The following is a 27484-nucleotide window of genomic DNA, read 5'->3' as shown; positions in this document are numbered from 1 at the left end:
CACACGTCCTCATTGCCCAATGGTGTTCATTGTGTGACAATACCACATTGTGTTCCAACAACATTAGAACCAAGTTTATCGACATTAGTATCACGTTGATCGACATTAGCACCAACTTGAACTTCCAATACCTCACTATGATGTGATTCATCATCAAATATTTTTCTGCAAGTCTATTTAAAAGATATACACATCTATTAGAAAGGAATATGAATGCAATCCAATAAATATAGAATTAATATGAAAAAAAAATTATTACTTGTTTCTTCTTTCTCTTCATCACAGCCTTCTCCATAGGCAGAGCCTTTCTTTTCGTTGGCGGCCTCCCTTTCCCTCGGGCAATGTGTAGGCTTAATATTTTCTTACCCTTGTCCATGACCACATTCTCTTTTACATTGGTTGAACTGGACTTAAGTGTTAATCCTTTAAATTTATTCTCAAAGTCATCCAAATGAAGCATGAATGCATTAACATGGTCATCATTTGGGGATACACGGGTCGCTAATTTTAGACATCGTTTCACCACAAGCTCATACCTCTGTGAATCTGCATTGCTTCGCAAGTCATCGTAACTACTTTTGACTACTGTGTATCTCCTCTTTAAGTCCTTCCTCCATCAATCCAAGACGTACTTCTCCAGTAACACATGAATGTTTTTCATCTGACAAACTTTCAATGTATGCCTACAGAGAATCCCCCGCATTTCAAACAATGCACATGTGCATTTCACTTCACACTCCTCGTTATAGTAAACTGAGTATTGGACACGTTTGACATGGTTATCATCCTTGGTAATTTCATTCAAGACATCAAAGGTGGAAATGCAACCCTGTTTGCTGATAGGTATGCAATTACATAAAATCATCCCTCATACCTCTTTTTGGGCCTCTTTAAACTTCGCATTTGTATACAACGCTTGAAACTACCTCTCAATGCGGAATGAGGATCAACAAGGGATGCTTTGGTTGCATGAATTCAAATCAACTGTCGACTCGACCTCCACCTTCTTCCTCAAAGCATTGTCAAACTAATCGACGAATTCTTTCAACGTCGTACTAAAATGCACAAACCCATCGAAGAAAGCATTCATGCTTTCAAACTGTTGTGTAGTGCTCATATCAGCCCAAAAGACATATTTTAAGTAAATCGGTACCAAAAACGACCTCTCGTTGTACAACCATTGCAGTCATGCATTATCACCAAGGTCATACTTCTGAATAAGTTGCCCCCACTTCTCCTCAAATTCTGTGTATGTCTGTGAATCATATAGGGCACTCTGGATGGAAGTCTTCAACCCTGCATTGAATTGGGAGTGGGATCCCAATTTCTCGGGTAGTTTCTGCATTATATGTCATAGACAATATCTATGATGAGTGTCTGGGAATACCAACGCAATAGCACTCTTCATTGCTCTGCCTTGGTTTGTTATAATCGCTTTTGGAGCCCAACCATCCATGCACTGCAACCACGCTCGAAACAACCACACAAAAGTATAAGTGTCCTCACTTGAAATCAAGCCAGCCCCTAATAGTATAGATTGCCCATGATGGTATATACACACCAACAAAGAGAGCAAACGGCATACCATATCTATTTGTTAAGTATGTTGTATCGAAGGTGATAACATATCCAAAATATTCATACGCTACTCTACTTCGTGCGTCAGCCCAGAAAACATTTCTGAGTCTCAACTCCTCATCCACATCAATGATATAAACAAAACCATCATTCATCAACCTCATCCTCTTAAAGTACGCAATAAATGCTTCGCCACCTCTTTTACCCAACCTTCAGTGGCTGGCTTTATCAATAAAACTTTGACAGTCTTTTTCTTGAAAATCAATATTCTCAAACCCCCCCTCCCCACATCAATAACAAGTGCGCCGAAATTCTTGTTCATTCGAATACCTATTCTATCATTCAAATTGAACATATTTTGACTGTATTCATCTAAATTCTTATGCGATCTAAAAAATTTAGACTTTTATGGACTGACAGTACTATGATTATGGCCAATCTCAACAGTGATTACCACCCATACACCCTTCACCAAGTGAGCATTTATCATCACCTTGCAATTTGTTTTAATCGTTGGTCGTGACCTCAATATTATTATGGCCAGGATGGTACTTACCACTTCACACACACCCAATTGTCAGATACTTCACACATCTGCCTCTTTCTTCGTACTTTGTGTTATAACATCAAAATCTTGTTGCTTGGCATATCGCTTATAATAGGCCATAAACTCTTGATCAGTGGAAAACTTCATACCAGGTTTGGGCTCCTCAACTCAGTCATCAATATCTGATACTTCATTAATCTCATCGGCCTCTGCCTCTACGTCCAATGAAGTTTTTGACAATGAAAATGTACTCTTAGGATTAGCATTTATATTATATACATACACTGGATGTCAAACTAATCGGGTTAAAAGTGTGATATCATTACTCAATTGAATACTTTGATCAGTCGTGCGTGATGTCCCTCCAAAAAAATTTTCACTTTCAGATCTAAATGACGCAGAAAACTAAGTATTTGTGAGCTAAGGGGTCTTTTCTGATCTTCTCAACTCCTCTGAAATACTCGATGGAAGGCATGGCACTAATGGCGGCTGTGATTAGGCACGATGTTAGAATTGCTCAAATGCACGTAAGAAAAAATAATTACAATGTTAGAAAGTAATCTATGTGGATCGTTTGTTGAACTCAGCCCGACTCCTCCGTATTACTCAACGAAGGGTAAATTATCGTTGTTCCAAAATGTGGCATTGATGGGGGCTATATTTAGGCACTATGTTAGAACAACTCAAATGCATGTAAGAAAAAAAAAATTAAAAAGTTAGAAAATAATCTACGTGGATCATTTGTTGAACTCGACCCGACTCCTCCGCATTACTCGACGGAGGGTAGATGATCGTTGTTCCAATGTGGCATTGATGGGGGCTGTAATTAAGCATGGTGTTAGAACTGCTCAAATGCACGTAAGAAAAAAAATTAAAATGTTAGAAAGTAATCTACCTGGATCGTTTGTTGAACTCGGCCCGACTTCTCCGCATTACTCAACAGAGGGTAGATGATCGTTGTTCCAAAATGTGGCATTGATGGGGACTGTAATTAGGCACTATGTTAGAACGGCTCAAATGCACGTAAGAAAAAAAATTAAAAAGTAAAAAAATAATCTACTTGGATCATTTGTTGAATTCGACCTGACTCCTCCGCATTACTCAATGGAGGGTAGATGATCGTTGTTCCAAAATGTGGCATTGATGGGGTTGTAATTAGGCACGATGTTAGAACTGTTCAGATGCATGCAAGAAAAAGAAATTAAAAAGTTAGTAATTAATTTACCTAGATCTTTTGTTGAACTTGGCCTGACTCCTCCATATTACTTGGCAGAGCGTAGATGATCGTTGTTCCAAAATGTGGCATTGATGGGGGCTGTAATTAGGCACTATGTTAGAACAACTCAAATGCACGTTAGAGAAAAAAAATTTATAAAGTTAGAAAATAATTTACCTGGCTACCCATGTGTAGGTATATGAATTTGGATATGCATTTGAATGCATTATAAATGGCAGGTAGTACAAATTTCCTGGACTATAATATCCCTATAATACACAAATAAAAATACATTGGCTAATTAGAAATTTTGGACACAACGACATTTATATTATTATTATAACCAATGTCTATCATACATGAGTCGTTAGAACTGATGTAGAAGGCCTGGGTGGCCTTTCATCTCCCTCTTTATCCATCACGCTATTTCAACCGAGTTCATAAAATGAAGTTACTAAACAAAAATGCATAAATCATTTCACCACTTTGCACTTCTAAATTATTGAAGTGATTAAATTATCATATAGTTATAATGCAAAAAGAACAAACCTTTTTTTGGTTTAATGCAATTATAGGCCTTCTAGATACTTCATAATCATAAATTACCATCAAATGGAAGGTATGGAGAATTGAGATTTCTTCTAATGTTGTTGCACTATATATATCATGCGGAATAAACCTTGAGAGAGAATTAAAACCTACTTGATAGATCTCTAGTTTGGAACACCCCTCTATTCCATTCCCATAGATTACAGACCACTAACTACTACTACACCATTTCTTTTTGCTGTAATTTTTAGTACTGTAGATAAAAAAAAAATCAAATCCTTCTATATTGTAGAGAAAAAAAATCAAACCCTTCTATATTGCTGTGTTTGTTAGTATTGCTGTGGTTTTGAAAACTGCAAAGAAAAATCAAATCAAATCCTTCTATCTCATGCATCAACATTTTAATCGACCTCTAACTTCCACATTGCAGAGAAAAAAAAATCAAATCCTTCTATATAAAGCTACAATTTTGTATTTGAGGAAAACTCAAACATATAAATATGTCATGTTTTAAAAATAGCCTAGCCATGTATAGTGCGAGAGAGAGAGAGAGAGAGAGAGAGAGAGAGAGAGAACCTCGGAGTCGGCGGCAGCCCCTTGTGAACGATGCGGGTGAAGGCAGGCGGAGGAGGTTCTACGGAGAAGGGGAGAAAATTTGAATGGGTATTATAGGATGATTCAGGATTTTTAGGGGGGGGGGGGTTCTGGGTAAAACTCACATTTTGAAAAAATAATTAAAATAAATCCACCTTATCCGGGTGTATGGTGTTGGAGAAAAAATAGAATTACTCAATTTAAAAACTACATAATTTTTAAATTATAGTCATATTTACAAATTTAAATTTATAATTTGGGTCTAAAAATGTATTTTTGATCACTTTTGAACCTAGGAATAATTTTTTGGCCTAGTGGACTGTAGTCCATTATTGAAGTGGGTGGGGGGAAGGGAGGGAGCTACCCTGCACAGTATGGTGCAGGTAGCACCCTTAGAGACTAGAGCCAGAAAACCTCCTAGGATTCAAACACTTTTATGTTGGGCATAAGGATATTCTCTACAGCAGAAAGCAATAGTGGACGAATTCAATTAAGTTGCTGATATCGGTATGCGTCAAACCGTGATTTTTCAATAGGTCAGGAACTGAATTGGGATTCTTTACGCTCTCAATGTTAACATTGTTGAGCTTCTTGAAATATGAAATAGCCGATTCCAAGGAATATCCACATGAATCTTGGAGGAAGGAGACTGTCAGAGATTGTGGGTCCTTGAATTAGGAAGTGCTGAGATGGATTTTAGAGAGTAGGTTGAGAACAAGTTTGTGTGGCTAGTTTTCGAAGGTCAGTGCTTTAGGTTTTGGGGCAACCTTGAGCAAATTAAATGAAGCATTGGATTTGGTTAGGAGAAAATCCAGTTGATTTAACAAATATGAATGAAGGATGGTTACCTAGTTTGAGATTTGAGATGCTACTATGTGACGCTACTGAGTTGCCAGAGTCATCGGCCTCCCTTTTCTTTTGGTTCGAAGACCCTCTATTTCGAAGGGTTAAGCCCCGTTTGGATGAGAAATTCTACTTACAGTCTTGAGTGAGGAACTGCGTGTACAATCCCATTAATGAATGGGGATAAAAAGAGAAAAAAAAAATCTTTTTAAAAAGGATATTATTGTAATTTTAAATTTTTTCAAAAATAATTGTATGTGCTTGCATGAGTAGTCCCCACTTGAGGACTGTGTAGACTAACTTCATTTGGATAGTGAAAGTGTTTCAACTCATCTTATCTCATTATTATAACTTTTCCAAATTTTTTCACAAAATATAATAAAAAATTTAACTTTTTAAAATTTTAAAATAATAATAATATTAAAAATTAATATTATAATAATATTTTTTTTTAACTTTACCTAAAATCATCTCATCTCATCTTACTATCTAAACCGCAGCTATGCAAAGTCGAAAAATTTTTAATAAACGAGGCATAAGACTTAAGACTTAAGTATAGAATCCTGTAGCCGTTTAGGCAATGGTCAAACCCAGGGGATGGTTAAATTTGCATGGAATATTGATGATTTGATAATTGGTGGAGTTCTTATACTAACTGTATTGCCCAAGTTACCTAGTCTAATTCTATGTTGTAATATTTATTTAAAAGTTTGAATGAAAGATTTTCCCTTATCAAAAATAAATAAAATAAATAAATAAATAAATAAAGTATAGAATCCGGAACAATCTCTATCTCAAACTATCAACTTTGTGACATTAAGATTCATCTGTCAAGATTTTACATTGCCACTTGCTTCTCATCCATATTTACCCTTAGATCTTTCAACTTTTTAGTAATTATTAATAAAATCTTATCTTACTTATCCAATATATATATATATATATATATATATATATATGCATGCATTATGTATATATGAAGTGAACCTGAAAGGTATGGCTTAATTTGGCTGAACTAGGAATAGAATGATAAACATATGCATAAGTTTACACATGTCATAACATATACATAGAAGGTCATGCAATATTTGGGGACAGAACAACCAATTCCATATGACCAAACTACTAAGAATGCAAGTATAAATGCCCAAAGCATGTAGGACATGAAAACAATCATAAAGTACTTGAAAGTACTTGACTCGATTATTGGTCATCTACCCATTAGAGGTAAGGATGCGCAAAAATTAAAAAATCTGACTCCAACTCCAATTACGACAAAACAGAGTCGGGTCAGATTTTTTTTTTTTAGTTTTTCAGTCGGAGGTGTCGCCGGACCGACTCCAACTCCAAATCCAAATCTGACTCCGATATTGTACATATGTTATAAAAATATGTATTTATCTATATATTGATCATATATACTACTATAGTTATATAACTAGAACTTATATAACTAAATTCAATAATATACTAGTATGAGTTAATTATTATAAAATAATATACTTATTCTACAATATAAATAGAATAATAATAGTTTAGTATATGTAAACATCATGGTATTACTACCATACATGATCAAATATAGAAATAAGTTAGATACTAGTATAATAACATGTAATATTAATATATATTAATAACATGTAATTAGACACTATAATATAAGTCTAGTGTATAAATAAATTAGATACAAATATAGAAATAACTAATAAGTCTAGTATAAAAAGTTAATGACACAATACTAATTTACTAAAGTATAATAACATGTAATTAGATACTAGAAATAAAATATAAATATGTTAGACACTAGCAACTGATATGGCATACAAGGTAGTAGATAAATTGTAAACCTGTGATTCTTTTACTTTGTTGATGGGCTCCTATTATATTTACTGTTAATAATGTTTTATTATTAAATATTTAGTGTAAATATTGATGTGGAATGACCATTAACACAGGCATCTTATTGATCTTGTTCAAAGAGTTTTGGTTATGTTTTTCGTAAAATTTGAAAGTCCACAAAAAAATCTTGTTTAAAAATGGACTAAATATGAAGCTAAAAAAAGTCAGAATCAGACTCAGTTCTGACAAGTTGTAATCGGATTGAAGCCTACACAAGTAGGAGTCGGAGTTTAGATTCAAACTCAAACAAAGTCAGAGTCAAAGTTAGATTTAAGGAATTTCAACTTCGACTGGGTTGGTGCTTACCCCTAATTAGAGGACAACAAATACCATTAAACCAAAACACCATGGGATGAGTAAAAAAAGATACCTCGCACTCTTCTTCACATTAGATCTAGAAAGTAACATTAAAATAAAATCTGATCACGAGGCCTTACAGTCTTCACACACCTACACCTAAACATCCTAGAATGCCTCTAAATTAGAATTGCTCTTATATATAAGGCAAGGACTTGTTTCTCCTTAAATGTAATGTCAAATTGATAGCAACATACAACTATAACTATTAAAAAAAGAAAAAAGGCAGGAATGTTGGGGGCAGATTTGGGCCCCTAGCCTACCCTTCATGAGTGGGTGCCCCTATCAGGATACCAGGGGGAGAATTGGCCAAAGGGCCATATGCCCATTGCCCACGGCCAGCCGCCAAGCTTTGTGAGAGAGAGAGAGAGAGATACTTGGCACTGGGGCCGATTGGGGGTGACAACGAGAATGAGAGAGAAGTAAACTTTGATGGACGGACAGCAAAATAGAGGAAGAGAAATTGTGAGTGAGTGAGAGAGAGAGAGTGTTTTTAAAACAAAAATCTAAAACGATGTCGTTTTATTTAAAAGCAAAACCGAAGATAAAATGATGTTGTCGTTTTATTAAAAAAATTTTCTTTTAATATATATATATATATGGGCAAGGACGGGATAAACTCCATGGTAGGCGTGGGCCTCAAATTTATCCATTTATTTCAAAGGGAGTAAGCGGGGCATGCATATCTTAGAACTACAAATATCATTTGTCTATCTAAAAACCAAACTACAAGGATTATTTTAATATTTAACCTTAACTTATATTTGAAATTTTATTCACTTAATATATAATAGAAGAGAGAATCAATGGAATCATAAATATTACGTTTACCTTTAGAATCATTGAGAAAAATTGATTGCGGCGATATATATCACCACAAAAGGTAAATAAATCGCCACAAAAGACTCTTATAATTTGCAATGAAATAGGATTTATCGATTAGAAAATACTTTTGTGGCTGTAACTTTTCATTGCAAATACTGTAAAAATCGCTGCAGATAAGTATTTCCAACGATATTTTTCATTGCTAAAAGCTTATTTGCAACGTACATAACCGTCATAAATAAGATGTATGGCGAAACAAGACTATTTCCGGTGAATTTTAGTCGCCAGAAATAGTCTGTTTCAAAATAGAGAATAAAAAAAAAATTAGTAGCTATTGAAACTCTGTGGCTTTCATAGCCTAAAACACACAAAATCTGTTACAATACATTATAAATACACTAATTAGAAAAGATTAAACACGGAAGATCTTCTCAATATTAAAAAGAGACTCCTTTAAACTTAATACATATCACTTGCCACAATATTCCCTGTTTTCCATGTGTACTTTTTTAACATGACAGCAACCAACTACTCCATGGACATTAATACGAATGTATGCACGTTCTTCCCAACTCACACCCAAAAAGGTCATTATGATCCAAAGAAAGCCTCTTCAACTGAGAAACAATGAAAATCGAATAAAATGTCACAATTTATCAAAAGAGTCTCACAACCCAGAAAACAAAAATTCAAAAAAAAAGAGTAACAGTCTACCAGTGTATAGAAAATTTCACAGCCAAATGAAATGAGGATACTCAGCTTAAACTTTAAGTAGACTCGCAAGTTCTTGTTGTCCAATACCCACTGAGGTACTTCCCCACTTAATGAGTTGTTGGTTAAGAACCTACATCCATAAAATCCTTGTCATCTCATTTCTTGCCAGGTGAATAGTTATTGTTGCATAGGAGATAATTTGAAATAAACTAATATTTAGTTCCTGTGATTATCAACTTACAATCTTTGTATTCACACTTCAATAATGAGAGATAAATTGAAGTGATTATATAATTGCAATAATATTGGCTTGTATAAAATCCATGTATTCACACTTCTACACAATCCTAGTAATTGCAGAGGCAGAGCCATTTTATTCCCAATTTTGAGCATGAAACTTTATGAAGCTGTATGGCCTCTAACCAAAAGAGGCAGAGAGAAGGAACAAAAAAAGTTATAGCAGAGTATTATGTGATTGAAACACACTTGCCACTAAAAATTGCAGATTACCTAAATCTCCATTTCCATAAAGTTAAAAAGTTCACTAATTTGCCACTGGGCCTTTCAGAAGTTAAAAGAACTATAAACCTATCAACTAGAAGAGAAAAGAAGAAACAATACCACCTAATAATTATGGAGAACCCTAGATAGAGAAAAGGAAGACAGATCAGTTGCTCTAACACTACAGGCCTAGCTAGGAAAAGAGGCTGAGCATCAAATGCCTTACCCAGCCACTGTTGATCCTGTGTTGCTTCATATATTTATGATAAAAAAATAGATAGACAGATGGAGAGAGTGAGAGAGATGGATGGATGGATGAAGTGAGAAAAATATTGTCCAACGCAATAATTAGTGAGAATATTAATAAATAGTTAGTTCATAGGAATCTGCTGGATCCAAACCTCATCAAAGCTTACCTGGAAGATAGAAATAGTTTGCATTTGCAATCAACTATAGTGTTCATATTCTAATCCACTGCACTTAACACCATAAAAAAGTGACTTTATCTGGAGCTTTTTAAAGATAGAAATGACTGATTTAGATGCCATTGTATTGGATTAGCTAGTGAGGGCAGCAAACAATCCAATGTTTTTCTTATTAAAAAAAATGATTTAACAATTGGATTCCCAATATTGGCTCTGTTTGACATATGTAATTATCCACATCAATAAAAGGTGTTACCTGGCACAGAGTCATAGAATATTCTTTCTACGGAATTTGGGTATCTCATCAGATAAGCAGCTTGGCCCCTGTAAGCAAGAAGAAGACAGGTAAATACCACACAAGTAAAGGCAATCTGGATAAATAGTATAGATTATTTATAAGGAGCCTCTAGTAAAGCAAATACATGAATTTATTCTCCAAGGAAAAAATGATTTGATGTAGTGCAGAAATAAACATGGCACGTACAGAGAAGTGACCTAAATCAGCAAACATTGCTTCTGCACCTACAGCAACACAGGAACTCATTCAATGACAGGAGCAGAAACTAAGAGAAACTAGCCCAACAATAAAGGCACAATCAACAACTTGGCATGAAAGAAAAATCTAAGGATATACAGAACATAATGCACAAAACCTCACAATATAAATCCCAAACTATATAGGCAGCACATTCTGCCGCAATGACTCAACACAAGTCAAAAAGACATTCATTCCACTCGAGCATTTTCAGGACCAATAAGTCTGTATTTTATGTCAAAAGGTATTGTTTAAGTGAACCACACGTACCCAGGGACATAATTGCACATGGTTATAAATTGTTTGAATTCTTGGCCAAACAATTAACATGTCTCTACACACAGTTTCAAATTTCATTTCCAAGTTTTCATTTTACAAATTTCAACTTTCCTTTTCAAGATATATTCTTTACAAGAAGGAAATAACTTTTGAGATGGATTTAATCTCAAGAGGGTGCCTTGTTATCTCACTTTCTTTTCCTATATACCACATTCAATTACATATTCATGGACCAGGTAGTCTAGGTTTCACCAGACAGAAATTGTTGAGCTTGAAAACAATGACTTGCAGCCTGCAGGTACAAGCATCTGTTCTTAACAGATACCCGTATGCTACTTAGCATACTTTCATCAATTTCTTCTGCAGAATAACATATTTATACCATCTGATGCAGAAAAACAAACAATATTTACAGGGACTACTCTGAGTTTTGACTTAAAAGGAAAGTTCCCATTTTGGGATGGCACTTCTCCAAGTAACTAAACACAGATGGTGATTATTTATATTAGATTCCAGGAATCTATAAAAATACTGATTTTGAAGTAAAGAAGCCAGATTGCAACAGAGAAAACTGGCGAAAGGAAATGAAACACCATGGCCAAATTTAGAAAGGAAACGATACATCGAAACAAGAAAGAGGCAATACCATTGTTCTGTGTTGACAGCTACCAGAAAATTGATAATGAAACAGTGTCTGAAACTCTGAACATTCAAGGCTCTACAGATATAGGGACTCTTAACAGTTAAAGCTTTCTTACTCACCATAGATTTGGTTGAAGGAATTAATAGCCTCCCCTATCTAATTTACTACTGCTTCAATCATGTCTCCTTCATTTGTTTCTTTGACTCCCACAACACGGGAATGGGATTTTCTTCAACAAGCAGTAACGCACAAATGCAAAACCAAAAGAGCAAGTTGCTGCCATCAGAACGAACAACTTCTTCATTAACTTTCGGTATTAACAATCTGATGCAACTGGTTTAAGGAACTAAGTTCGGTTATGTAGTACTTACTACAACAAAATGGATGTAAAAATGCTAAACTCTTATCAATGTAATTCACACTCCAAACATTAAATCAACTAGGAAGTTCAAAAGGAAATGGCCTACGGGATTTCAATACATTACCTGTTCATCCTGCCCACAGAGAATTCTTGACACCGACTTAATATATAATGTGGAACATAATGACTAATTAAATAAATCAAGTACCCCAAAATAATTGGTTATCCCGCAATGTCAAATGATAATGGCAAAGCATTCATCATGTCAAGCCCAGCTGCATGATGGATCTTGCCGTCATAGCACTCTGTTTGCAAACAGAATACATGGATTAAAGACAAGAAGGTCTTCTATGAGGACATATGGTATGGTAATGGGCCCTAAGAATCTAGTAACTTATTATATATCACTCTGTATATATATATATATCTACATATTTATTGCTTGCTAGTGTTGGCGCTAGAATTTGGTATTATTTGATTAAAAACGGTTATTTGTAGGATAAATGTGGGAAGTTGTTGGCTGTTATGTCAGCTGTGTCAAGTTCCTTGTTTGTTTCAATCATGAGCTTGTCACTTGAGAATAAAAGATATCTAAGTGATGGATGTCAACTAGTAGTTTTGCATATATCCTGCATGGTTGTAATCTTATTATGAGAGTTGACATCAAGTACAATAATAGCAAAGCAAAAATAGAATGGCAAAGTACACCCTTCAACTCGTCAGAAAAAATAGTGTAAAATAACAGAAAAAATAGAGAGAAATAACAGAATGGCAAAGAACACCCTTCAACTCATGGAAATTTTGAGAAAAAACAGAGTACAAAAGAATGCAAAAAACAAAATAGAGTACAATTGTTCTGGATATGCCTCAAGATGACTAGAGTTGAGGCAGTATGTTCAGAAAAAATAAAGCCCGTCAGGAAATGTATGCCAACACATGCATGAGAGAGAGAGAGAGAGAGCTGATGGCCATTACCAGCAGCTGTGCAGGCTGCAGAAGATTCTTTATCAGTGCCTCCTAAAGACGAGCATCTTCACCAACTTTCTCTATTTGAGCTTGTATATGAGCAACATTCTTCATTCCGGCCATTAGTCTTATCCTACAAAATCACAACTGCAAAGTTCCAGTGAAACTAAAAGGAAATGAGAAAACCCAAAATCAACAGTCAGACTCCTTTCCTGCTTCATGTCACATTTTATGGTCTCACCACAAACATTGCTTAGTATTTACCAGTACGTATATTTGCTTAGTCAAAAGTTCATGAAGAAAGCTTTAATTGATGCAGCTAGCTTCTGTTTTAAATTCTCACAACAAACATTGCAATTTGAGCTGCAGACTTAAATTCTCACAACAAACATTGCAATTTGAGCTGCAGATCCCAAAGCAACACCTAAAGTTATATCCTGCATTTGAGCCCAAAAGATTTCACTAATTAGATTAACAACCTTGTTGTTATTTCAAAATAAAATGGCACACAGGAAAATTAAAGCCAATTCCAATATATATAGTAATCACCAACTTGTCCTTGAAAGCAAATGTGATTGCTCCTGCATGTTCCGCTGCATTTCCCACAATTGGTAGCAATATCATGTTGAGGAAGCTAACAGACAAACCCCAAGAATCTGATGCATCCTGAAGGGGATTAATGGAATAATAATGAGTACCATGGTAAACAAATGCCATGTATATTGGTGCTTCTCCAAATGCCATGTCGAGTGTACAATTCAATTAATGTTATCCATACCATCAAATAGTTTTCAACCACACCAGAAAGAATGAAAATTAAATGTTTTTTACATGCCTCAATTGTAGCCACAACATACTAAGACAACAAAGCTATGATTAGGGTCATCCCGTAGTAGGGATGCATCTAAATGCTTAAATCCCTTTATGCACTGCAACATGATTACTGCTTTCCATTTTCTGATTCTTACTTGATCGTAGAAGATTCGGGTGTGAATGTACTGTTGCACAAGGCATAAAGATAACCATATTCCATAGATAACAGTTCAGAAAAAATCAGAAGAAACGATGGACTTCATCAAGTTTTATGAAGCTCACTACTTTAAACACAAGCCATTTAGAAGTCATGCTCAAACTGATTTGCACTAACCAGAGGTTGATGAATCTGCCACAATTTTTCTACGAGTTCAGAACTGGTTTAATGAAAGCATATATAGAACGAGAAGTTCTTCACCAATTGTATCACTCTTGATGAGATAATAGCACTACAATAGGTAATAAAAGTATACTTTTTTTTTTTTGATACGTAAGAGATAAATTTTATTAATGAAAAAGGCCAAAGCCATGTACACAGGTAGTATACCACAGAACACCTAAAAATACATTCTAAGAGCGATGAACTAAAGACAAGAAGTCATGAATATTATCCCCAACTAAAACAATAGCAGAAAACCAAAGCAATAAAGTATTAAAAAAGAAATTCTTCAGCTCCACCACTGTACGTTCCTTATCTTCAAAACATCGCGCATTCCTTTCCATCCAAGTGCACCACATGATACACAGCGGAATCATCTTCCATACTGCTGCCACTTGACGACAACCCTGCAAATTCCTCCAACAGCCCATCAATTCCACAACCCTCGAAGGCATTACCCATGCGACGTCAACCCTCCGAAAGATCTCATCCCACAACACCCTTGTTACCTCACAGTGTAGTAAGAGATGATCAACCGATTCTCCATTCTTTTTGCACATGTAACACCAATCCATCACCACACATCCTCTTTTTCTCAAGTTGTCGATAGTCAAGATCTTCCCTAGTGCGGCATTCCAAACAAAGAAAGCAACTTTGGAAGGCACACGAGATCTCCAGATGTTCTTCCAAGGGAATGGAGTAAGGTCATACGTGATCAAAATGTTGTAATACGCCTTAACAGTACATAACTTATGATCCTTAGACCTCCACTTCAAACTATCATGTTGAACCCTAGAAGTACCCGAGGAATGTAATAAGCTGAAAAATTCAGTAACCATGTCTAATTCCCAATCATGAAAATCCCTATAAAATATAGTGTTCCACTGATGCGAACCATGAGAAAATAACTGCACATCAGCCACTACAACCTCCCTATTAGCTGCAATACGATATAAAGCCGGAAAAACCCTTTCCAAAGTCTGATCTCCACACCACACATCCTGCCAGAAGCGGATTCGGTTACCCTCACCGACTTCAAAGCGAATATGTTGTTTAAAACATTTCCACCCCTTCCTTATATACTTCCATAACCCCACTCCATACCCCCCCCTCACTTCGTTTGAAATCCACCCACCCCATGCAACACCATATCTTGCGTCTACAGTTTCCTTCCACAGTGCTCCCCCCTCCCTATGATATCTCCAAAGCCATTTCCCCAATAGTGCTTTATTAAAGGTTCGCAAGTTGCAAACACCCAAACCACCATGCACAATTGGGGCACAAACCGTCTTCCAACTAACTAGGTGGAATTTCTTCTCCTCCCTAATCCTCCCCATAAGAATGCCCTAAAGATTTTCTCAATCTTATTTGCCACCCCTGCAGGCATAGGAAAAAGAGATAAAAAATATGTGGGTATGTTAGAGAGTGTGCTCTTAATAAGAGTAAGACGCCCCCCCTTTTGACAAATACACCATTTTCCAACCCGCCAGCCTTTTCTCTATCTTCTCCACCACCCCATCCCAAATAGCTCTATTCTTGAACGATGCTCCTAGTGGAAGGCCCAAATATTTCATAGGAAAAGAGGACACCCTGCAATCCAAAAGACTGGCAAGACTGCTTATATTATGAACCTCCCCCACCGGTACCATCTCAGATTTGCTAAGGTTCACCTTAAGCCCTGACACTACTTCGAAGCAAAGTAGCAATGCTCTTAGAGTTTGGACTTGACTACTCTCCGCTTCACAAAATACTAGAGTGTCATCTGCAAAAAGAAGATGTGAGATAATAAAAGGGCCACCCAAGCCATTTCCCACCTTAAAACCAGATAAAAAAAACCCCATCAACAATCGCCTGTACCATCCTACTCAACGCCTCCATAACGATGACAAATAAGAGAGGAGATAACGGATCTCCCTGTCACAAACCCCTCGAGCTATCAAAAAAACCAGCAGGAGTGCCATTAACTAAAACTGAGGATCGGGCAGTTGAAATACAGTGTCTCATCCATGAAATCCACCTATTTCCAAAGTCACACCTCTCAAGCAGGTATAAGAGGAAATCTCAATTTACATGATCATACGTCTTCTCCATATCCAGCTTGCATAGAATACCTGGGCTTCCCTCTTGCAATCTAGCATCTAAGCTCTCATTTGCTATGAGCACTGAATCAAGAATATGTCTCCCACGAATAAAAGCATTATGTGGCTTGGATATAATATTTTCCAGCACTGGACTAAACCGGTTAGCAAGAACCTTTGAAATAATCTTGTAAACACAGCTAACCAAACTTATTGGACGAAAGTCCTCAATGAAAGAAGCCCCGTGTTTCTTAGGAATGAGGGCAATAAAGGTCGCATTGAGAGATTTTTCAAACTTCTGATAAGTATGGAATTCACTGAATACCTGCATAACATCCCCTTTCACAACATCCCAACAAGTTTGGAAGAAACCCATTGAGAAACCATCCGGTCCTGGTGCTTTATCCTTAGCCATACCAGTGATGACTTTGAAGATCTCTTCATCATCAAACGGTCTCTCCATAACACTCACATATTGTGGATCAAAAGTCTCAAAATGCAAAGCATCGAGCTCCGGCCTCCAATTTGCCGATTCGGTAAGTAAATTCTCATAATACTGTACAATATGATTTTCTAATTCTGGGGGAGAGGATAACACCTGTGTACCAGAAGTAAGCGCCTCAATGTTACTGTTTCGGCGATGTGAATTAGCCACTTTGTGAAAAAATTTTGTACACCTATCACCTTCTTTCAACCAAAGAGCCCTGGATTTTTGACGCCATGATATCTCTTCTGACAATAAAACCCTCTCCAACTCTGCCACCACCATGCCCTTCCTCACTAATACCTCCTCCGATGCATCTCCCAATAATTCTCTACCCTCTAACTCCTGCAATTCCTCTAACTCCTGCAATTCCTCCAACAAAGAAGACTTCTAATTGTCTGTGTGCCCAAAAACTTCCAAATTCCATTTTTTCAGATCTTGTTTTAGAGCCTTAAGCTTGGCTACTAAAATGAAACTTGGCGTGCCCCTAAACTGATACGATATCCACCAAGCACGCACCGTGTCTACAAACCCATTCGATGTTAGCCACGTGTTCTCAAACTTGAAGTACCGTCGACCCCTATGTATGCCCCCACAATCAAGAATAATGGAAAAATGGTCTGAACTGACTCGGGCTAATCTTTTTTGACTTACTTCTGGATAGTGAGCTTCCCATGACAGAGAGACAAGGAATCTATCCAACTTCGACCAAGCCCAGCCGTTAGACCATGTGTATTCACCCCCCACCAAGGGCAGGTCCATAAGATCCAGATCAAAAATGAACTCAGAAAATTCCTCCATGGCCCTGGAATGCCGACGATGCCCTGAACGTTCACTAGGAAAACGGGTAATGTTGAAATCACCTCCCATACACCATGGCACATCCCATAATGAGTATATACCCGCCAATTCCTCCCACAACCTTCGCCTATCACAGTCCATGTTTGAACCATAACACCCTACAAAAGCCCATTCCCATCCATCACACACATTTTTGAATAAAGTCGAAACAGAGAACTCGCCAACACACTCCTCAATCACCTCAACCACTCTTCTATCTCACATTAATAAAACACCACCTGAAGCTCCCAGTGATGCCAAATAAGACCAAGCCACGTGCGAACATCCCCATAAACTACGCACAATATTTCTATCTATTAAACTCAGCTTTGTTTCTTGTAGACATACCACATCACCCTTCCACATCCTCAACAAAGTTTTGATACGAAGACGTTTATTACTATCATTGAGTCCCCGTCTGTTCCAAGATAAAATCTTGGGCTTCATAAGAAACTTAACTTGCCCCTCCCTTTCGTTCTATCCCTTCCACTACTTCCTTCCTTCACGTCATAATTGATGGAACACGTTAAACGTTTGAGTTCCCTATCCTGTTTTGTGGCGGATTTCGATCGACTAGCTTAAATAGCCACAACCAACGCCATAAATTGCTCTTCAAAGCCTCCAAAAGAAACCCCAAAAATATCTTGAAGCTCCTCTACCTTCTTAAAAATCCAATTAGACGAGCAACTCCCATGATTACTAGGAAGAAGTGTACAAAGTGGAGTAGCTGCCCCCTCCTCACCTACACTGTCCTTAGGAAACAAAGACAGTTCTGAACCCCCCTCATTTCCAGAGAACAAATCTTCCCCTGCCACTATCGAATCCTCCATACTCGAAGACCCAAAACCATGCGAGACAACCTGCACCAGCACAGCATCTTGAGCTACTACCTCCACACACGGCTCAATCTGTACACTCCCCAGCCCCACTTCAAGAGACAGTGAGTGTTCCGAGCTCCCCACCACTATCGGATCCTCCATACTCGAGCAACCAAAACCAGGCGAGACAACCTGCACCGGCACAGCATCTGGAGCTACTACCGCCACACACGGCTTAATTTGTTCACTCCCCCACCCCACTTCAAGAGCCAGCGAGGAATCGACCTCACACGGATGAGGAACCGCGTCTAGCTCCATCGCGATCTCTCCATCCTCCAACCCCACCCCTTGAAATAACTCAACCGACACACCAAGGTGGTCGACGGTGGCCGGCGAAATTTGCTGTGCCGGTGATGGTGCCAACAAACTGTGTATCAGCTCCCCCGAAGCCTGTTTTGAATCCTGGCCCGATATCTCAGTGGCCCGAGATAACTTCCTCCAGGCCTTGGTTTGACCATCGGCCCTGCCCAAACTTGGGCCCCATGAACCCAAGATATAAGGCCCATTCTTGTGAACTGTTACTCGTCCCAAGTCAGACTTCATCTCTACCTTTCCTTTGACGCAGCGTTTCAAATAACCAATTTCTTCTAACACTGCACCCACTTTTTCCTCTAGACCAACCAGCATCCTCAAAATGGTTTCCTCATTCAACCCCACCAGCCCACTGCCATCTTCCTCATGTCTCTGTATAACCTCTGCGATGGACACGTCTGACACCCCAGCACTAACGGCTCGAGGCACTGCCTTCAGCACCTCACTGTACGTTCTTTCACCTCCTGCCTTCAACGATGGAGCAACACCACCATTTCCACTGTTTATCCTCAAATTACCTGCTTGAACAACAGAAAATACTCTGGTTCTTTTACCCGGAATAGAGGATGCATGGAGTTCCATTAAAGTATCACCAAAATTTTTCCATCCCTCCCCCTTCCTCCCTTCCGGCACAACAATCAACCCTCTCCTCTTATCACGACCAAACTCTGAGAGAGATGAAATTTCCATTGTGATTATGTCCCTTTCTCACCATCAGCACCGTGTCTCCTTTTCTACGAGTTCTCAAGAACTCATGAACACCCCTAGACACTGCACATTCCCTCACCATAGAACCCAGCCACCCCATAGCTTCATTATCTAAAGCTATGTATTTCACAAAACGGTGACTACTTTCTATGATTTTCCACAACCTATCATTTTCCTTCCTGAACTCAAACAACTTCTAGTCAATGAATAACTCATTGTATCGCCCCATCTATAGCAACCCACAACTAAAACCCAAAGCTACAATGATACGTTAATCTTCATAAAGGAGCAAAAGCCATTGACAAATCACCACCAACATCAGGAAAAAACCGAAAGAAAAAAACAAAGAGTAGGAAAAATGAAGAGCTTGTACGAAGAGAAAATATTTAGGAGAGAGAAAAATATTGAGGGATCGCAGAGGCAAAAAAATCATAAAAATATATATATATATATATATGTATGTATTTTGCTTTCCTTTCTTGCAACCAGTACATAAGAATGCACAAAAAGAAGTGCATATCAATAAAAACTTAAAAATATTACATCAATGAGAAAATATTGAGTGACCAAGTGTTGAAATTACTCCATGTGTCATCTAAAGAGAGATCAACTAACCATGTACTAGAGAAGTAAAGTAGCATTAGTATATTCTTTATGAACTAAAACAAGAATAACTTGATTCGTGAAGATATACAGAAATTAGCTCAACCCCATTACCAGTCACTTTCTCAAGTTAGTCTTCTTCTTCAAATCCTATAATTTTGATAGGGATCTAAATCCCTATCTAGCTTCCCATTTGAATTTTCTTAACAGCATCAAATGCTCATAAATATTGTAAAAGCCACTAAATTTTATGTATTTTATCTCCCACTTCAAACCTTAAGAATGTTACAAGATCTCATAAATTCTGCAAGTAAATCAACAAGAAAGTGTGATAAACAATTTCACAACAAAATGAATACATTTTACTATTTGACAGGAAGTAGTGTAAGTTTGATAACTATCAAAAAATCAGATAGTCTAATTAACCTATATATTTGCACTCCGATTTATAAGAAGCAAAATCTTCGTCAAAATACATGAGCTCTTTGTTACAATGAACCAATATTCGAACTCCCAACATTTCGAATCACAACAGGTCAGGTTTTATGAGTTATTGAATAAAAGCATTGGGAAAATAACTTGGAAGTACTGAACAATACCCTTCAACGGCCATTAACATAATTGCAATTCACTCGAACTTCACCTTCATTCCTAGTAAGAACTTGAACATTTCCAAGCTTTGTCCTAGACACCAAAAACTGGTTCTCAAACAAGAAGGGTTGAGATGCCATTGCTTCTACAAAATGAGCAGTTCTTGGATCTCGATGGATGATTGACAAATTAGGGATTTCATGCAAAAGTCCATCAATCTGTGCTGTGCAAATTAAAAAAATCACCCAAACATTACTAACATCTAATACCCACAGCAACACGTACACAAAATGCATCATATAAAAAAGCATTTTCATGCAAAAAAGGACATGCTTTCAGATTCAAACATCTTGAAATTAGTCTACAAAAAAAGGCCAATTTTTGTAAAGCAACGACCGCGGATGAAGGCGGAGAGATAGAGAAATTAGTTGCAGATATACCTGTGTTGACGGAAGGATTTCACTTTAAGAGTATTGGTCGACTATGCTCGCCCTCCGATACTTGAAAATCCCACAAAAAATCACTCTGAGATTTGTAGATGGAGGCACAGATTTTGAATGGGGAGGAAACCACGACCCTGGCCCGTGCAAAAGCTTTGGGACGTAGTCGATAATGGAGATGAAGTCGTGTGTACGAAGTGGGTGGATCTAATTGCAGGTACCCGAATTGGGGAAGAAGGTCGAAGTAGAGAAGTGGGTACTGTGATGAAGACTGGGTAAGGCTTGGAGAGGGGGGGCGGGAATCAAATGTTTAGTGTGTTTTGGCACCAGACTCAATCCTGTCGATTTTATCCCGTTGCGACTAATTTTTCCAACTTCCGTCGATTTTTCTCGCCGTTAAAAGGCATTAATGCAAATACAAAAGTTCGGAGACCACCGTGTTTAAATTGTACAAAGGCCGTGACAATTTTTTTTTCGCTGCAAAAGCTTAATTATCGTGGCGATTTTATTTGCAGCGAAATTAAAATCGCCGTAAAAGGCCTTTTTTCTTGTAATGAAGCTTAAGTGGTGAGCTAACACATAATTGATAAGTGCTACCCAGCCTAAGTGGTGGTCGAGCACTTCTAACATGTGAGGGTGGCTTGTGAGCACCACCTTTCTAAAGGGTAGTTTGAAGTGAATTTGATATGAAGTGAACCTGAAAGGTAAGGCTTTGTTTGGCTAAAATAGGAATAGAATGATAGACATATGCTGATCGAAAGAATTATCGACATATACATAAGTTTACACATTTCATAACCTATACATAAATTGGCGAACAACCAATTCCATATGACAAAACTACTAAGAATGCAAGTATAAATCGATACTCAAATGTGATGGTAAATTGGCTAGAATGCGAAGCTGGAATTTGCTGTAGTTTGCTCGGTTGAAAGGTTCTTATCCTTGACTTATGTGGTTATGCTGCTATTTCAAGACAGTCTCCTGTCTATCTTTTTGTTGTGTTTGATGACAAATCTGGGTCTTTATAGTTGTATTTGAGAGATTTTTAGGTTGTATTTTCTGCAAATTTGACTATTCTTTTTCTATTTGCGTGTTGATAAAGTGCTGGAAAAGGGCCAAAAACCTAACTTCAAGTACCAACTCTGACTTCGTGCCCGAACAGATCGTTCAGAACGGAATTGGAGTTAGCCTTGACTCGGAGTTGGAGTACAACTCTGAATCAATGGACTCCGACTCCAAGTCGAAGCTTGGATTTGTGGATTTATATTAGATCTAAAGAGAAAGAAACATAAAGATTTTATGTGAACATGAGGCCACGCAGTCTTCCCACACCTAAACATACCAGAATGCCTCAACATTTGAAATGCACTAACAAATAAGGCTAGGGTTTGCTTCTCCTGCAATGTAAGATCAAATTAATCACCATAAGCTATCACTATAAACAACACAGACAAGGTTCACCTCAACATTGACAAGTTTCTAGTTCTCACCTAAAGTGAACAACACAGATAGATCACCATAGAAAGTCATTGAAACAACTCCGCAAAATGTTTTACCCTTAAATAACACAGACAAAGATAAACGTCCAACTGCAGACATGTTGAATTAAAACTGAACTCATGATCTTTAGGCAATGCCACATTTGATTATATCCAAAGTAGTCACATTTCCATGGCTATGGGGAGCCCTTGAAATTCTCTCTTCCCTTGGTGTGCGCTCTTACATCAGGAACCTCATTTTGATACTTGCTCACAAATCTCTTCACGAAGTTCTTCTCAGCCATTTTGACTATATAAACGATGCTAGTATCTTCCTTGATCAAGCCCTCCAACATCAAAAGTAGCAGAACTGAACACCTCGGAATAATCCGCTTCTCCAAGCTAAGCAGTAGAAGAATCGGGCTCTTGGAGATCCTCGAAGGCTTCATCTTCAGTTTGTTCACAAAGAAACCCATCATTTTCTTGATCTTCTTCTCCGAAAGACCCATACACAAGGGTTGCCGCTTGAATGCTAAACAAATCTCATCGTCTGACAAACCAAAACTTCTCAAATCTTCCACCTTCTGCTCCAACAATGTTTTACTATTTCGTGTCATGGATTTGATGGCTAGAACAAATTTCAGATAATTGGGATCAAAACCCAATTTCATAACTTCACTAACAATCTCCCTAATCCGATTGCTACATATAAGTAGTGACGTAGCTCTTATATACATTAATTTCAAAATCATGTCTGGGGAACCCCATGGCTTATCAGAGTAGCGATGTTGGTCTGTAGCTTATGTACAACATGTGTTCCAAGTACTACGCCGCATGCCTTTATAACCTTTAAGACATTCTCGTCAGTGCCAAGAATCCGCCTAAGCTCTTGAACACACGGAATGATTTGTTTTTTGAGGCTCCTTTGCAGAATATTGGGCAATGCAAATAAAAGCTTTGTAATTTCAAGATCTGACAAGCCTAACGATTTGAAAAACTCCAACTTTGGCTTAAAAATCTTGTTAGCATTAAATGTCTACAATGCGGGACACTTCATAATCAAAGTTTTTATTTGCATATCACTAAAACCATGTGCTCTAAAAAAATCAACAGCAGTGTATGCATCACTATCTAGCACAATTGGGTATTTGGTGAGCATTTTGGCGAGGTTAGCGCCAGAAAACCATAAGGATTTAAACAACTCCATGTTGGGCTTAGGGGTATTGCCTAAATCGGCCGAAAGCAATAATGGACGACTACTAATTAAGTGTATGATGTGGTTCTGCGTCAAACCGTGAGTTCTCAACAGATTCAGAACGGAGTTGGGATTCTCTATGTTCTCAATGTTGAGCTTCTTGGAAGCTAAAGTGGCCAATTCTAAGGACAACCCACACGAGTTTCGGAGGAAGGAAACTGTAAGAGATTTTGGGTCCGTGGAATTAGGGGGTTCTGAGATGGGCTTGAGAGAGGAGGTTGAGAACAAGTGGCCATGGTAGATTGGTGAAGCTCTGTGCCTTAATTGTTGGGGCAGCTTTACGGAAATTAAAAGAAGCATTTGGTTTGATTGCCGAAAAAACTGAATCAATGGTTACCTGGATTGAGTTTTGAAATCGAATGCGATACGATTGTTGATTGAAGCGTCAGCCTCCTTTTCCCCATGCTCTGTGACTTGTGCAGCAATGATTTCTGATGAAGGTTCAGCTAAGCACAGCCCAAAGGCATCCGAAGGCCGAAAGTTCAGAAAATTAATGAAAAAAATTTTGCAATTTTTGTTTACTTTTTAATTAATATAAAAAAATAGAGAAATATTATTCTACCTCAATTATATCCCTCTGATCTATCCACTAGTGGTAACACGTGATTTATTAAAAAAATTATTAAAAATACAAACAAGAAAGAGGTTAGAGAAAACCTATGGTAATCTAAAATTTTAGGTGACGATTGTACGTTGAGATGAGTTGTTATAATATTATTTCATGAGTTCTTTTGAGATGGGTTTAAATTTTTTAGGTTGAGATATGTTTAGTATTTTAGGTTGAAATGTGTTAAGTAGGTTGAGATGAGTTTTAACTTTTTAATAAAAAGTTAAAAAAATAATTAGTCTCATCAATTATTAGTTTGAGATGAATTGAGTTTAATTTAACAACTAAGTACAACCTTAATCTTTCTCTTTTTATACTTTCAGACTATATGTAATGAAGCAAAATGAGTGATATAGTTTGAGTGATGTAATTCTCAAATAAATATACGTGTAGATAAGATATTTGTCAATACGTAGCATAAATTCTCAGGTTAAATATTTAATAAATTTTCATTTTTGGGTTGAATACCATAATGATTCTTAGGTTTGCCGATCATTGGTCATGACGCTCTTTCTTTGTGCAGTCTAGGGGTGGCAATGTGTGATACAATCTGTTAATCCAACACGGACATGATACGAAAATAGCAGGTTTGAATTTGATATTAACAATTTCAGGTCAAAACGGAATGACCCGTTAAGACATAATTTATTAACGACGGGTTAATCCGCTTGATCCGTTAGTGATTCATTAATTTTTTTTAGTCAAAATTACAATTATATCATTTTTAACCTAAAAAATAAAAAATATTTTAATTCTATTTTGTATTTCCTAACTCTCTCCTTTAGTTCTCAGTTGAATCAATTCTCACGAGTCACGACCATATAGTTAGTTTTATATTTTTGGAAGATATTGTGATTTTAAGTTTTATGTGAAATTATATTAATCAGGTCAAATGGATTATTTGTATCAATTCAACCCATTTACATAAACAGATTGAAACGGATCATGTCGTGTCAACTCGTTATTTTAATGAGTCAAGTTATGGTTTGAAAATCTGACTCATTGAGCTTAATGGATCATTTTGGGTTGATCCGCTTAACCCGTTAGTGACCCGTTAATTTTTTTACTCAAAATTAAAATTATATCATTTTTAACCTAAAAACAAAAAATCCTATTTCGTATTTCCTAACGCTCTCTCTTAGTTTTTAGTTGAGTCAATTCTCACGAGTCACGACCGCCTCCCTTACTTTAGATTGTAATTTTGGTATTTTTCTTGTTTTGATTGAAATTTTAGACTTATATAGTTAGTTTTATATTTTTGGAATACATTGTGATTTTAAAATTTATGTAAAATTATGTTAATCAGGTCAAATGGGTCAAAACAAATGGTGTTGTGTTAATATGTTATTTTAATGAGTCGTGTTAAGATTTGAAAATCTGACACTGTTCGGGTTTATCTATATTGTATAATATACACAACTGACAGAACATGAACATGACCCTTTAACATGATTTTATCACCCCTTGTGGTCAAACTAAAAAGTAGAATATACAAAGATTTATTAAAATTAAAATTTATAAGAGGAAAAAAATTGAAAATAAGAAACCAAGAGAGAAAAAAAAAATTAAGGGAAGTGAGATGAGTAACACATGATGCACCCATTAGTCATGTTTGAATATAAGAAGTGTTTCATATCATTATTATAAATTTTTTAAATTTCTACACAAAATATAATAAATAATTTAACTTTTTCAAATCTTAAAATAATAATATTATTAAAAGATCACAAATATATATATATATAATTTTCATATGAGGCATATTTAAAAAAAAAAAATTAATTTTGCCCACTAAATTGAATATCTTGGTTCCGTCTCATACTAGTACAAACCATCTCTTATTGTGATGGCCAAATCCACCATCGACATGGCTTGTAAGAGTGATGTCGGTGATGAGCTTATATATGTAAGAGAAATTTTATTTGTAGTCTTTAAATTGAGACTACATGTACAAACACATTATTAAATGAGAGAAAACATCATTTTAGAAGGGATAATTTTATAATTTTAAAAAATTTTAAAGTTAAAATAATATAAATTTGTATTGTAGTCATTAAATAGAGACTATACCTAACATTATTCTACATGTAAAGGGTGGCTTGTGATCACCACCCCTACGAAATTTTTTGCAATCCTTCTTCTGATAGAGTAATGCAATTTCACAATCAAATTCGAAATGGAAAGTTAGATAATTTTTTTTTTCTTTTATTATTGGTTGTCAATGTTAGAGAATATATTCCCACAGGAGCTTCCGATTCCCTACAAATAGTAGCATCCAATGATGGCCTGCCACGTAAACATCCCATTTTCAAAAGCTTGGATCGCATTGCAGAGGAAGAAAAAAGTTCTTCCTCACTTCTGGGTCCTCCCTATCCCCTCCCTCTCTCTCTCTCTCTCTCTCTCTCCCTCCCCTTCATCTGGTTATTGCCTTTCGTGTCAGGGCCATTAACAAAAAGCTCAAAACTTGAGGGAAATAGATTTGGCTAAGGTTTTTCGAGTCCAGCTCCAACCTTCTTTTGTTCTCAACCATATCAACGAAAGTTAGAATGCTCTTCGGCTTATGCAGAAAAAATCTCATGAAATTAAATAAATATTTAACGATCCACGAATAACTAAATTCACAATGCTTCAGAAATCCAGTCTGTTATAAGTGATAATGGAAAAAAATCAAATCTGGAAAGATTGCCACCTCCAATTGCATGATTTTCTGCTGCTGTCTCTAACGTGATTAATGCAGTACAGCTCTCTTGTAACCGATGTACTGATTTGTAGTTCCTTAAATCTTGCATTTCCATTATATTGTACAGCCATACTTGTATCTATTTATACTGATATCAAATACAAGGAAATGTATCTTTCTTTCTAAAATTATATCATGTTTATCTGTCACCCACCAAGTTCCCTCACTGCAATCCTCGCTACAGTTTCAACACAAAAAAGATTCTTGTGTGTTTTGTTTTGTGGTTTGCTAATTAATTTCAATAGAGAAAAGAAAGTATTTTTAGCATCTTCTATTTGGAGACGGGGGCTATAAAAGCAACCAAACCTCTTTGATGGTGAATGCTGATAGTATTTTGCGAGGAGGACAATTTTTATATGTTTAAATTTGCAGATTCATGTATGGGGCTAGATTTGTAAAAGGCTGATTTTTTTTTAGAGAGAGAAAATGAAAGAAAGTTGGGA

The 27484-nt window shown here is 36.7% G+C and overlaps 1 long non-coding RNA gene across 6 annotated transcripts; it reads right to left on the bottom strand.

Annotated features, from left to right (window-relative positions):
- Positions 1–8783: 8783 nt before the first annotated feature.
- On the bottom strand, positions 8784–24200 carry LOC108994302. Of its 6 annotated transcripts, XR_004802413.1 has the most exons (11): positions 24032–24161; positions 20959–21018; positions 20527–20741; positions 13382–13498; positions 13097–13269; positions 12842–12965; positions 11625–11781; positions 10533–10570; positions 10305–10372; positions 9123–9252; positions 8784–9025 (listed from the first exon to the last, which is right to left on the bottom strand). It is a non-coding gene; the product is annotated as an uncharacterized LOC108994302 (long non-coding RNA). The 6 variants fall into 6 exon arrangements; XR_004802416.1 differs by lacking the exon at positions 20527–20741; XR_004802411.1 differs by lacking the exon at positions 20959–21018.
- Between the last annotated feature and the right edge of the window lie 3284 nt (positions 24201–27484).

Source organism: Juglans regia, chromosome 9, assembly GCF_001411555.2.
Source record: "Juglans regia cultivar Chandler chromosome 9, Walnut 2.0, whole genome shotgun sequence".
NCBI lineage: Eukaryota > Viridiplantae > Streptophyta > Magnoliopsida > Fagales > Juglandaceae > Juglans > Juglans regia.
This window is presented reverse-complemented; position numbering and strand designations above follow the sequence as displayed.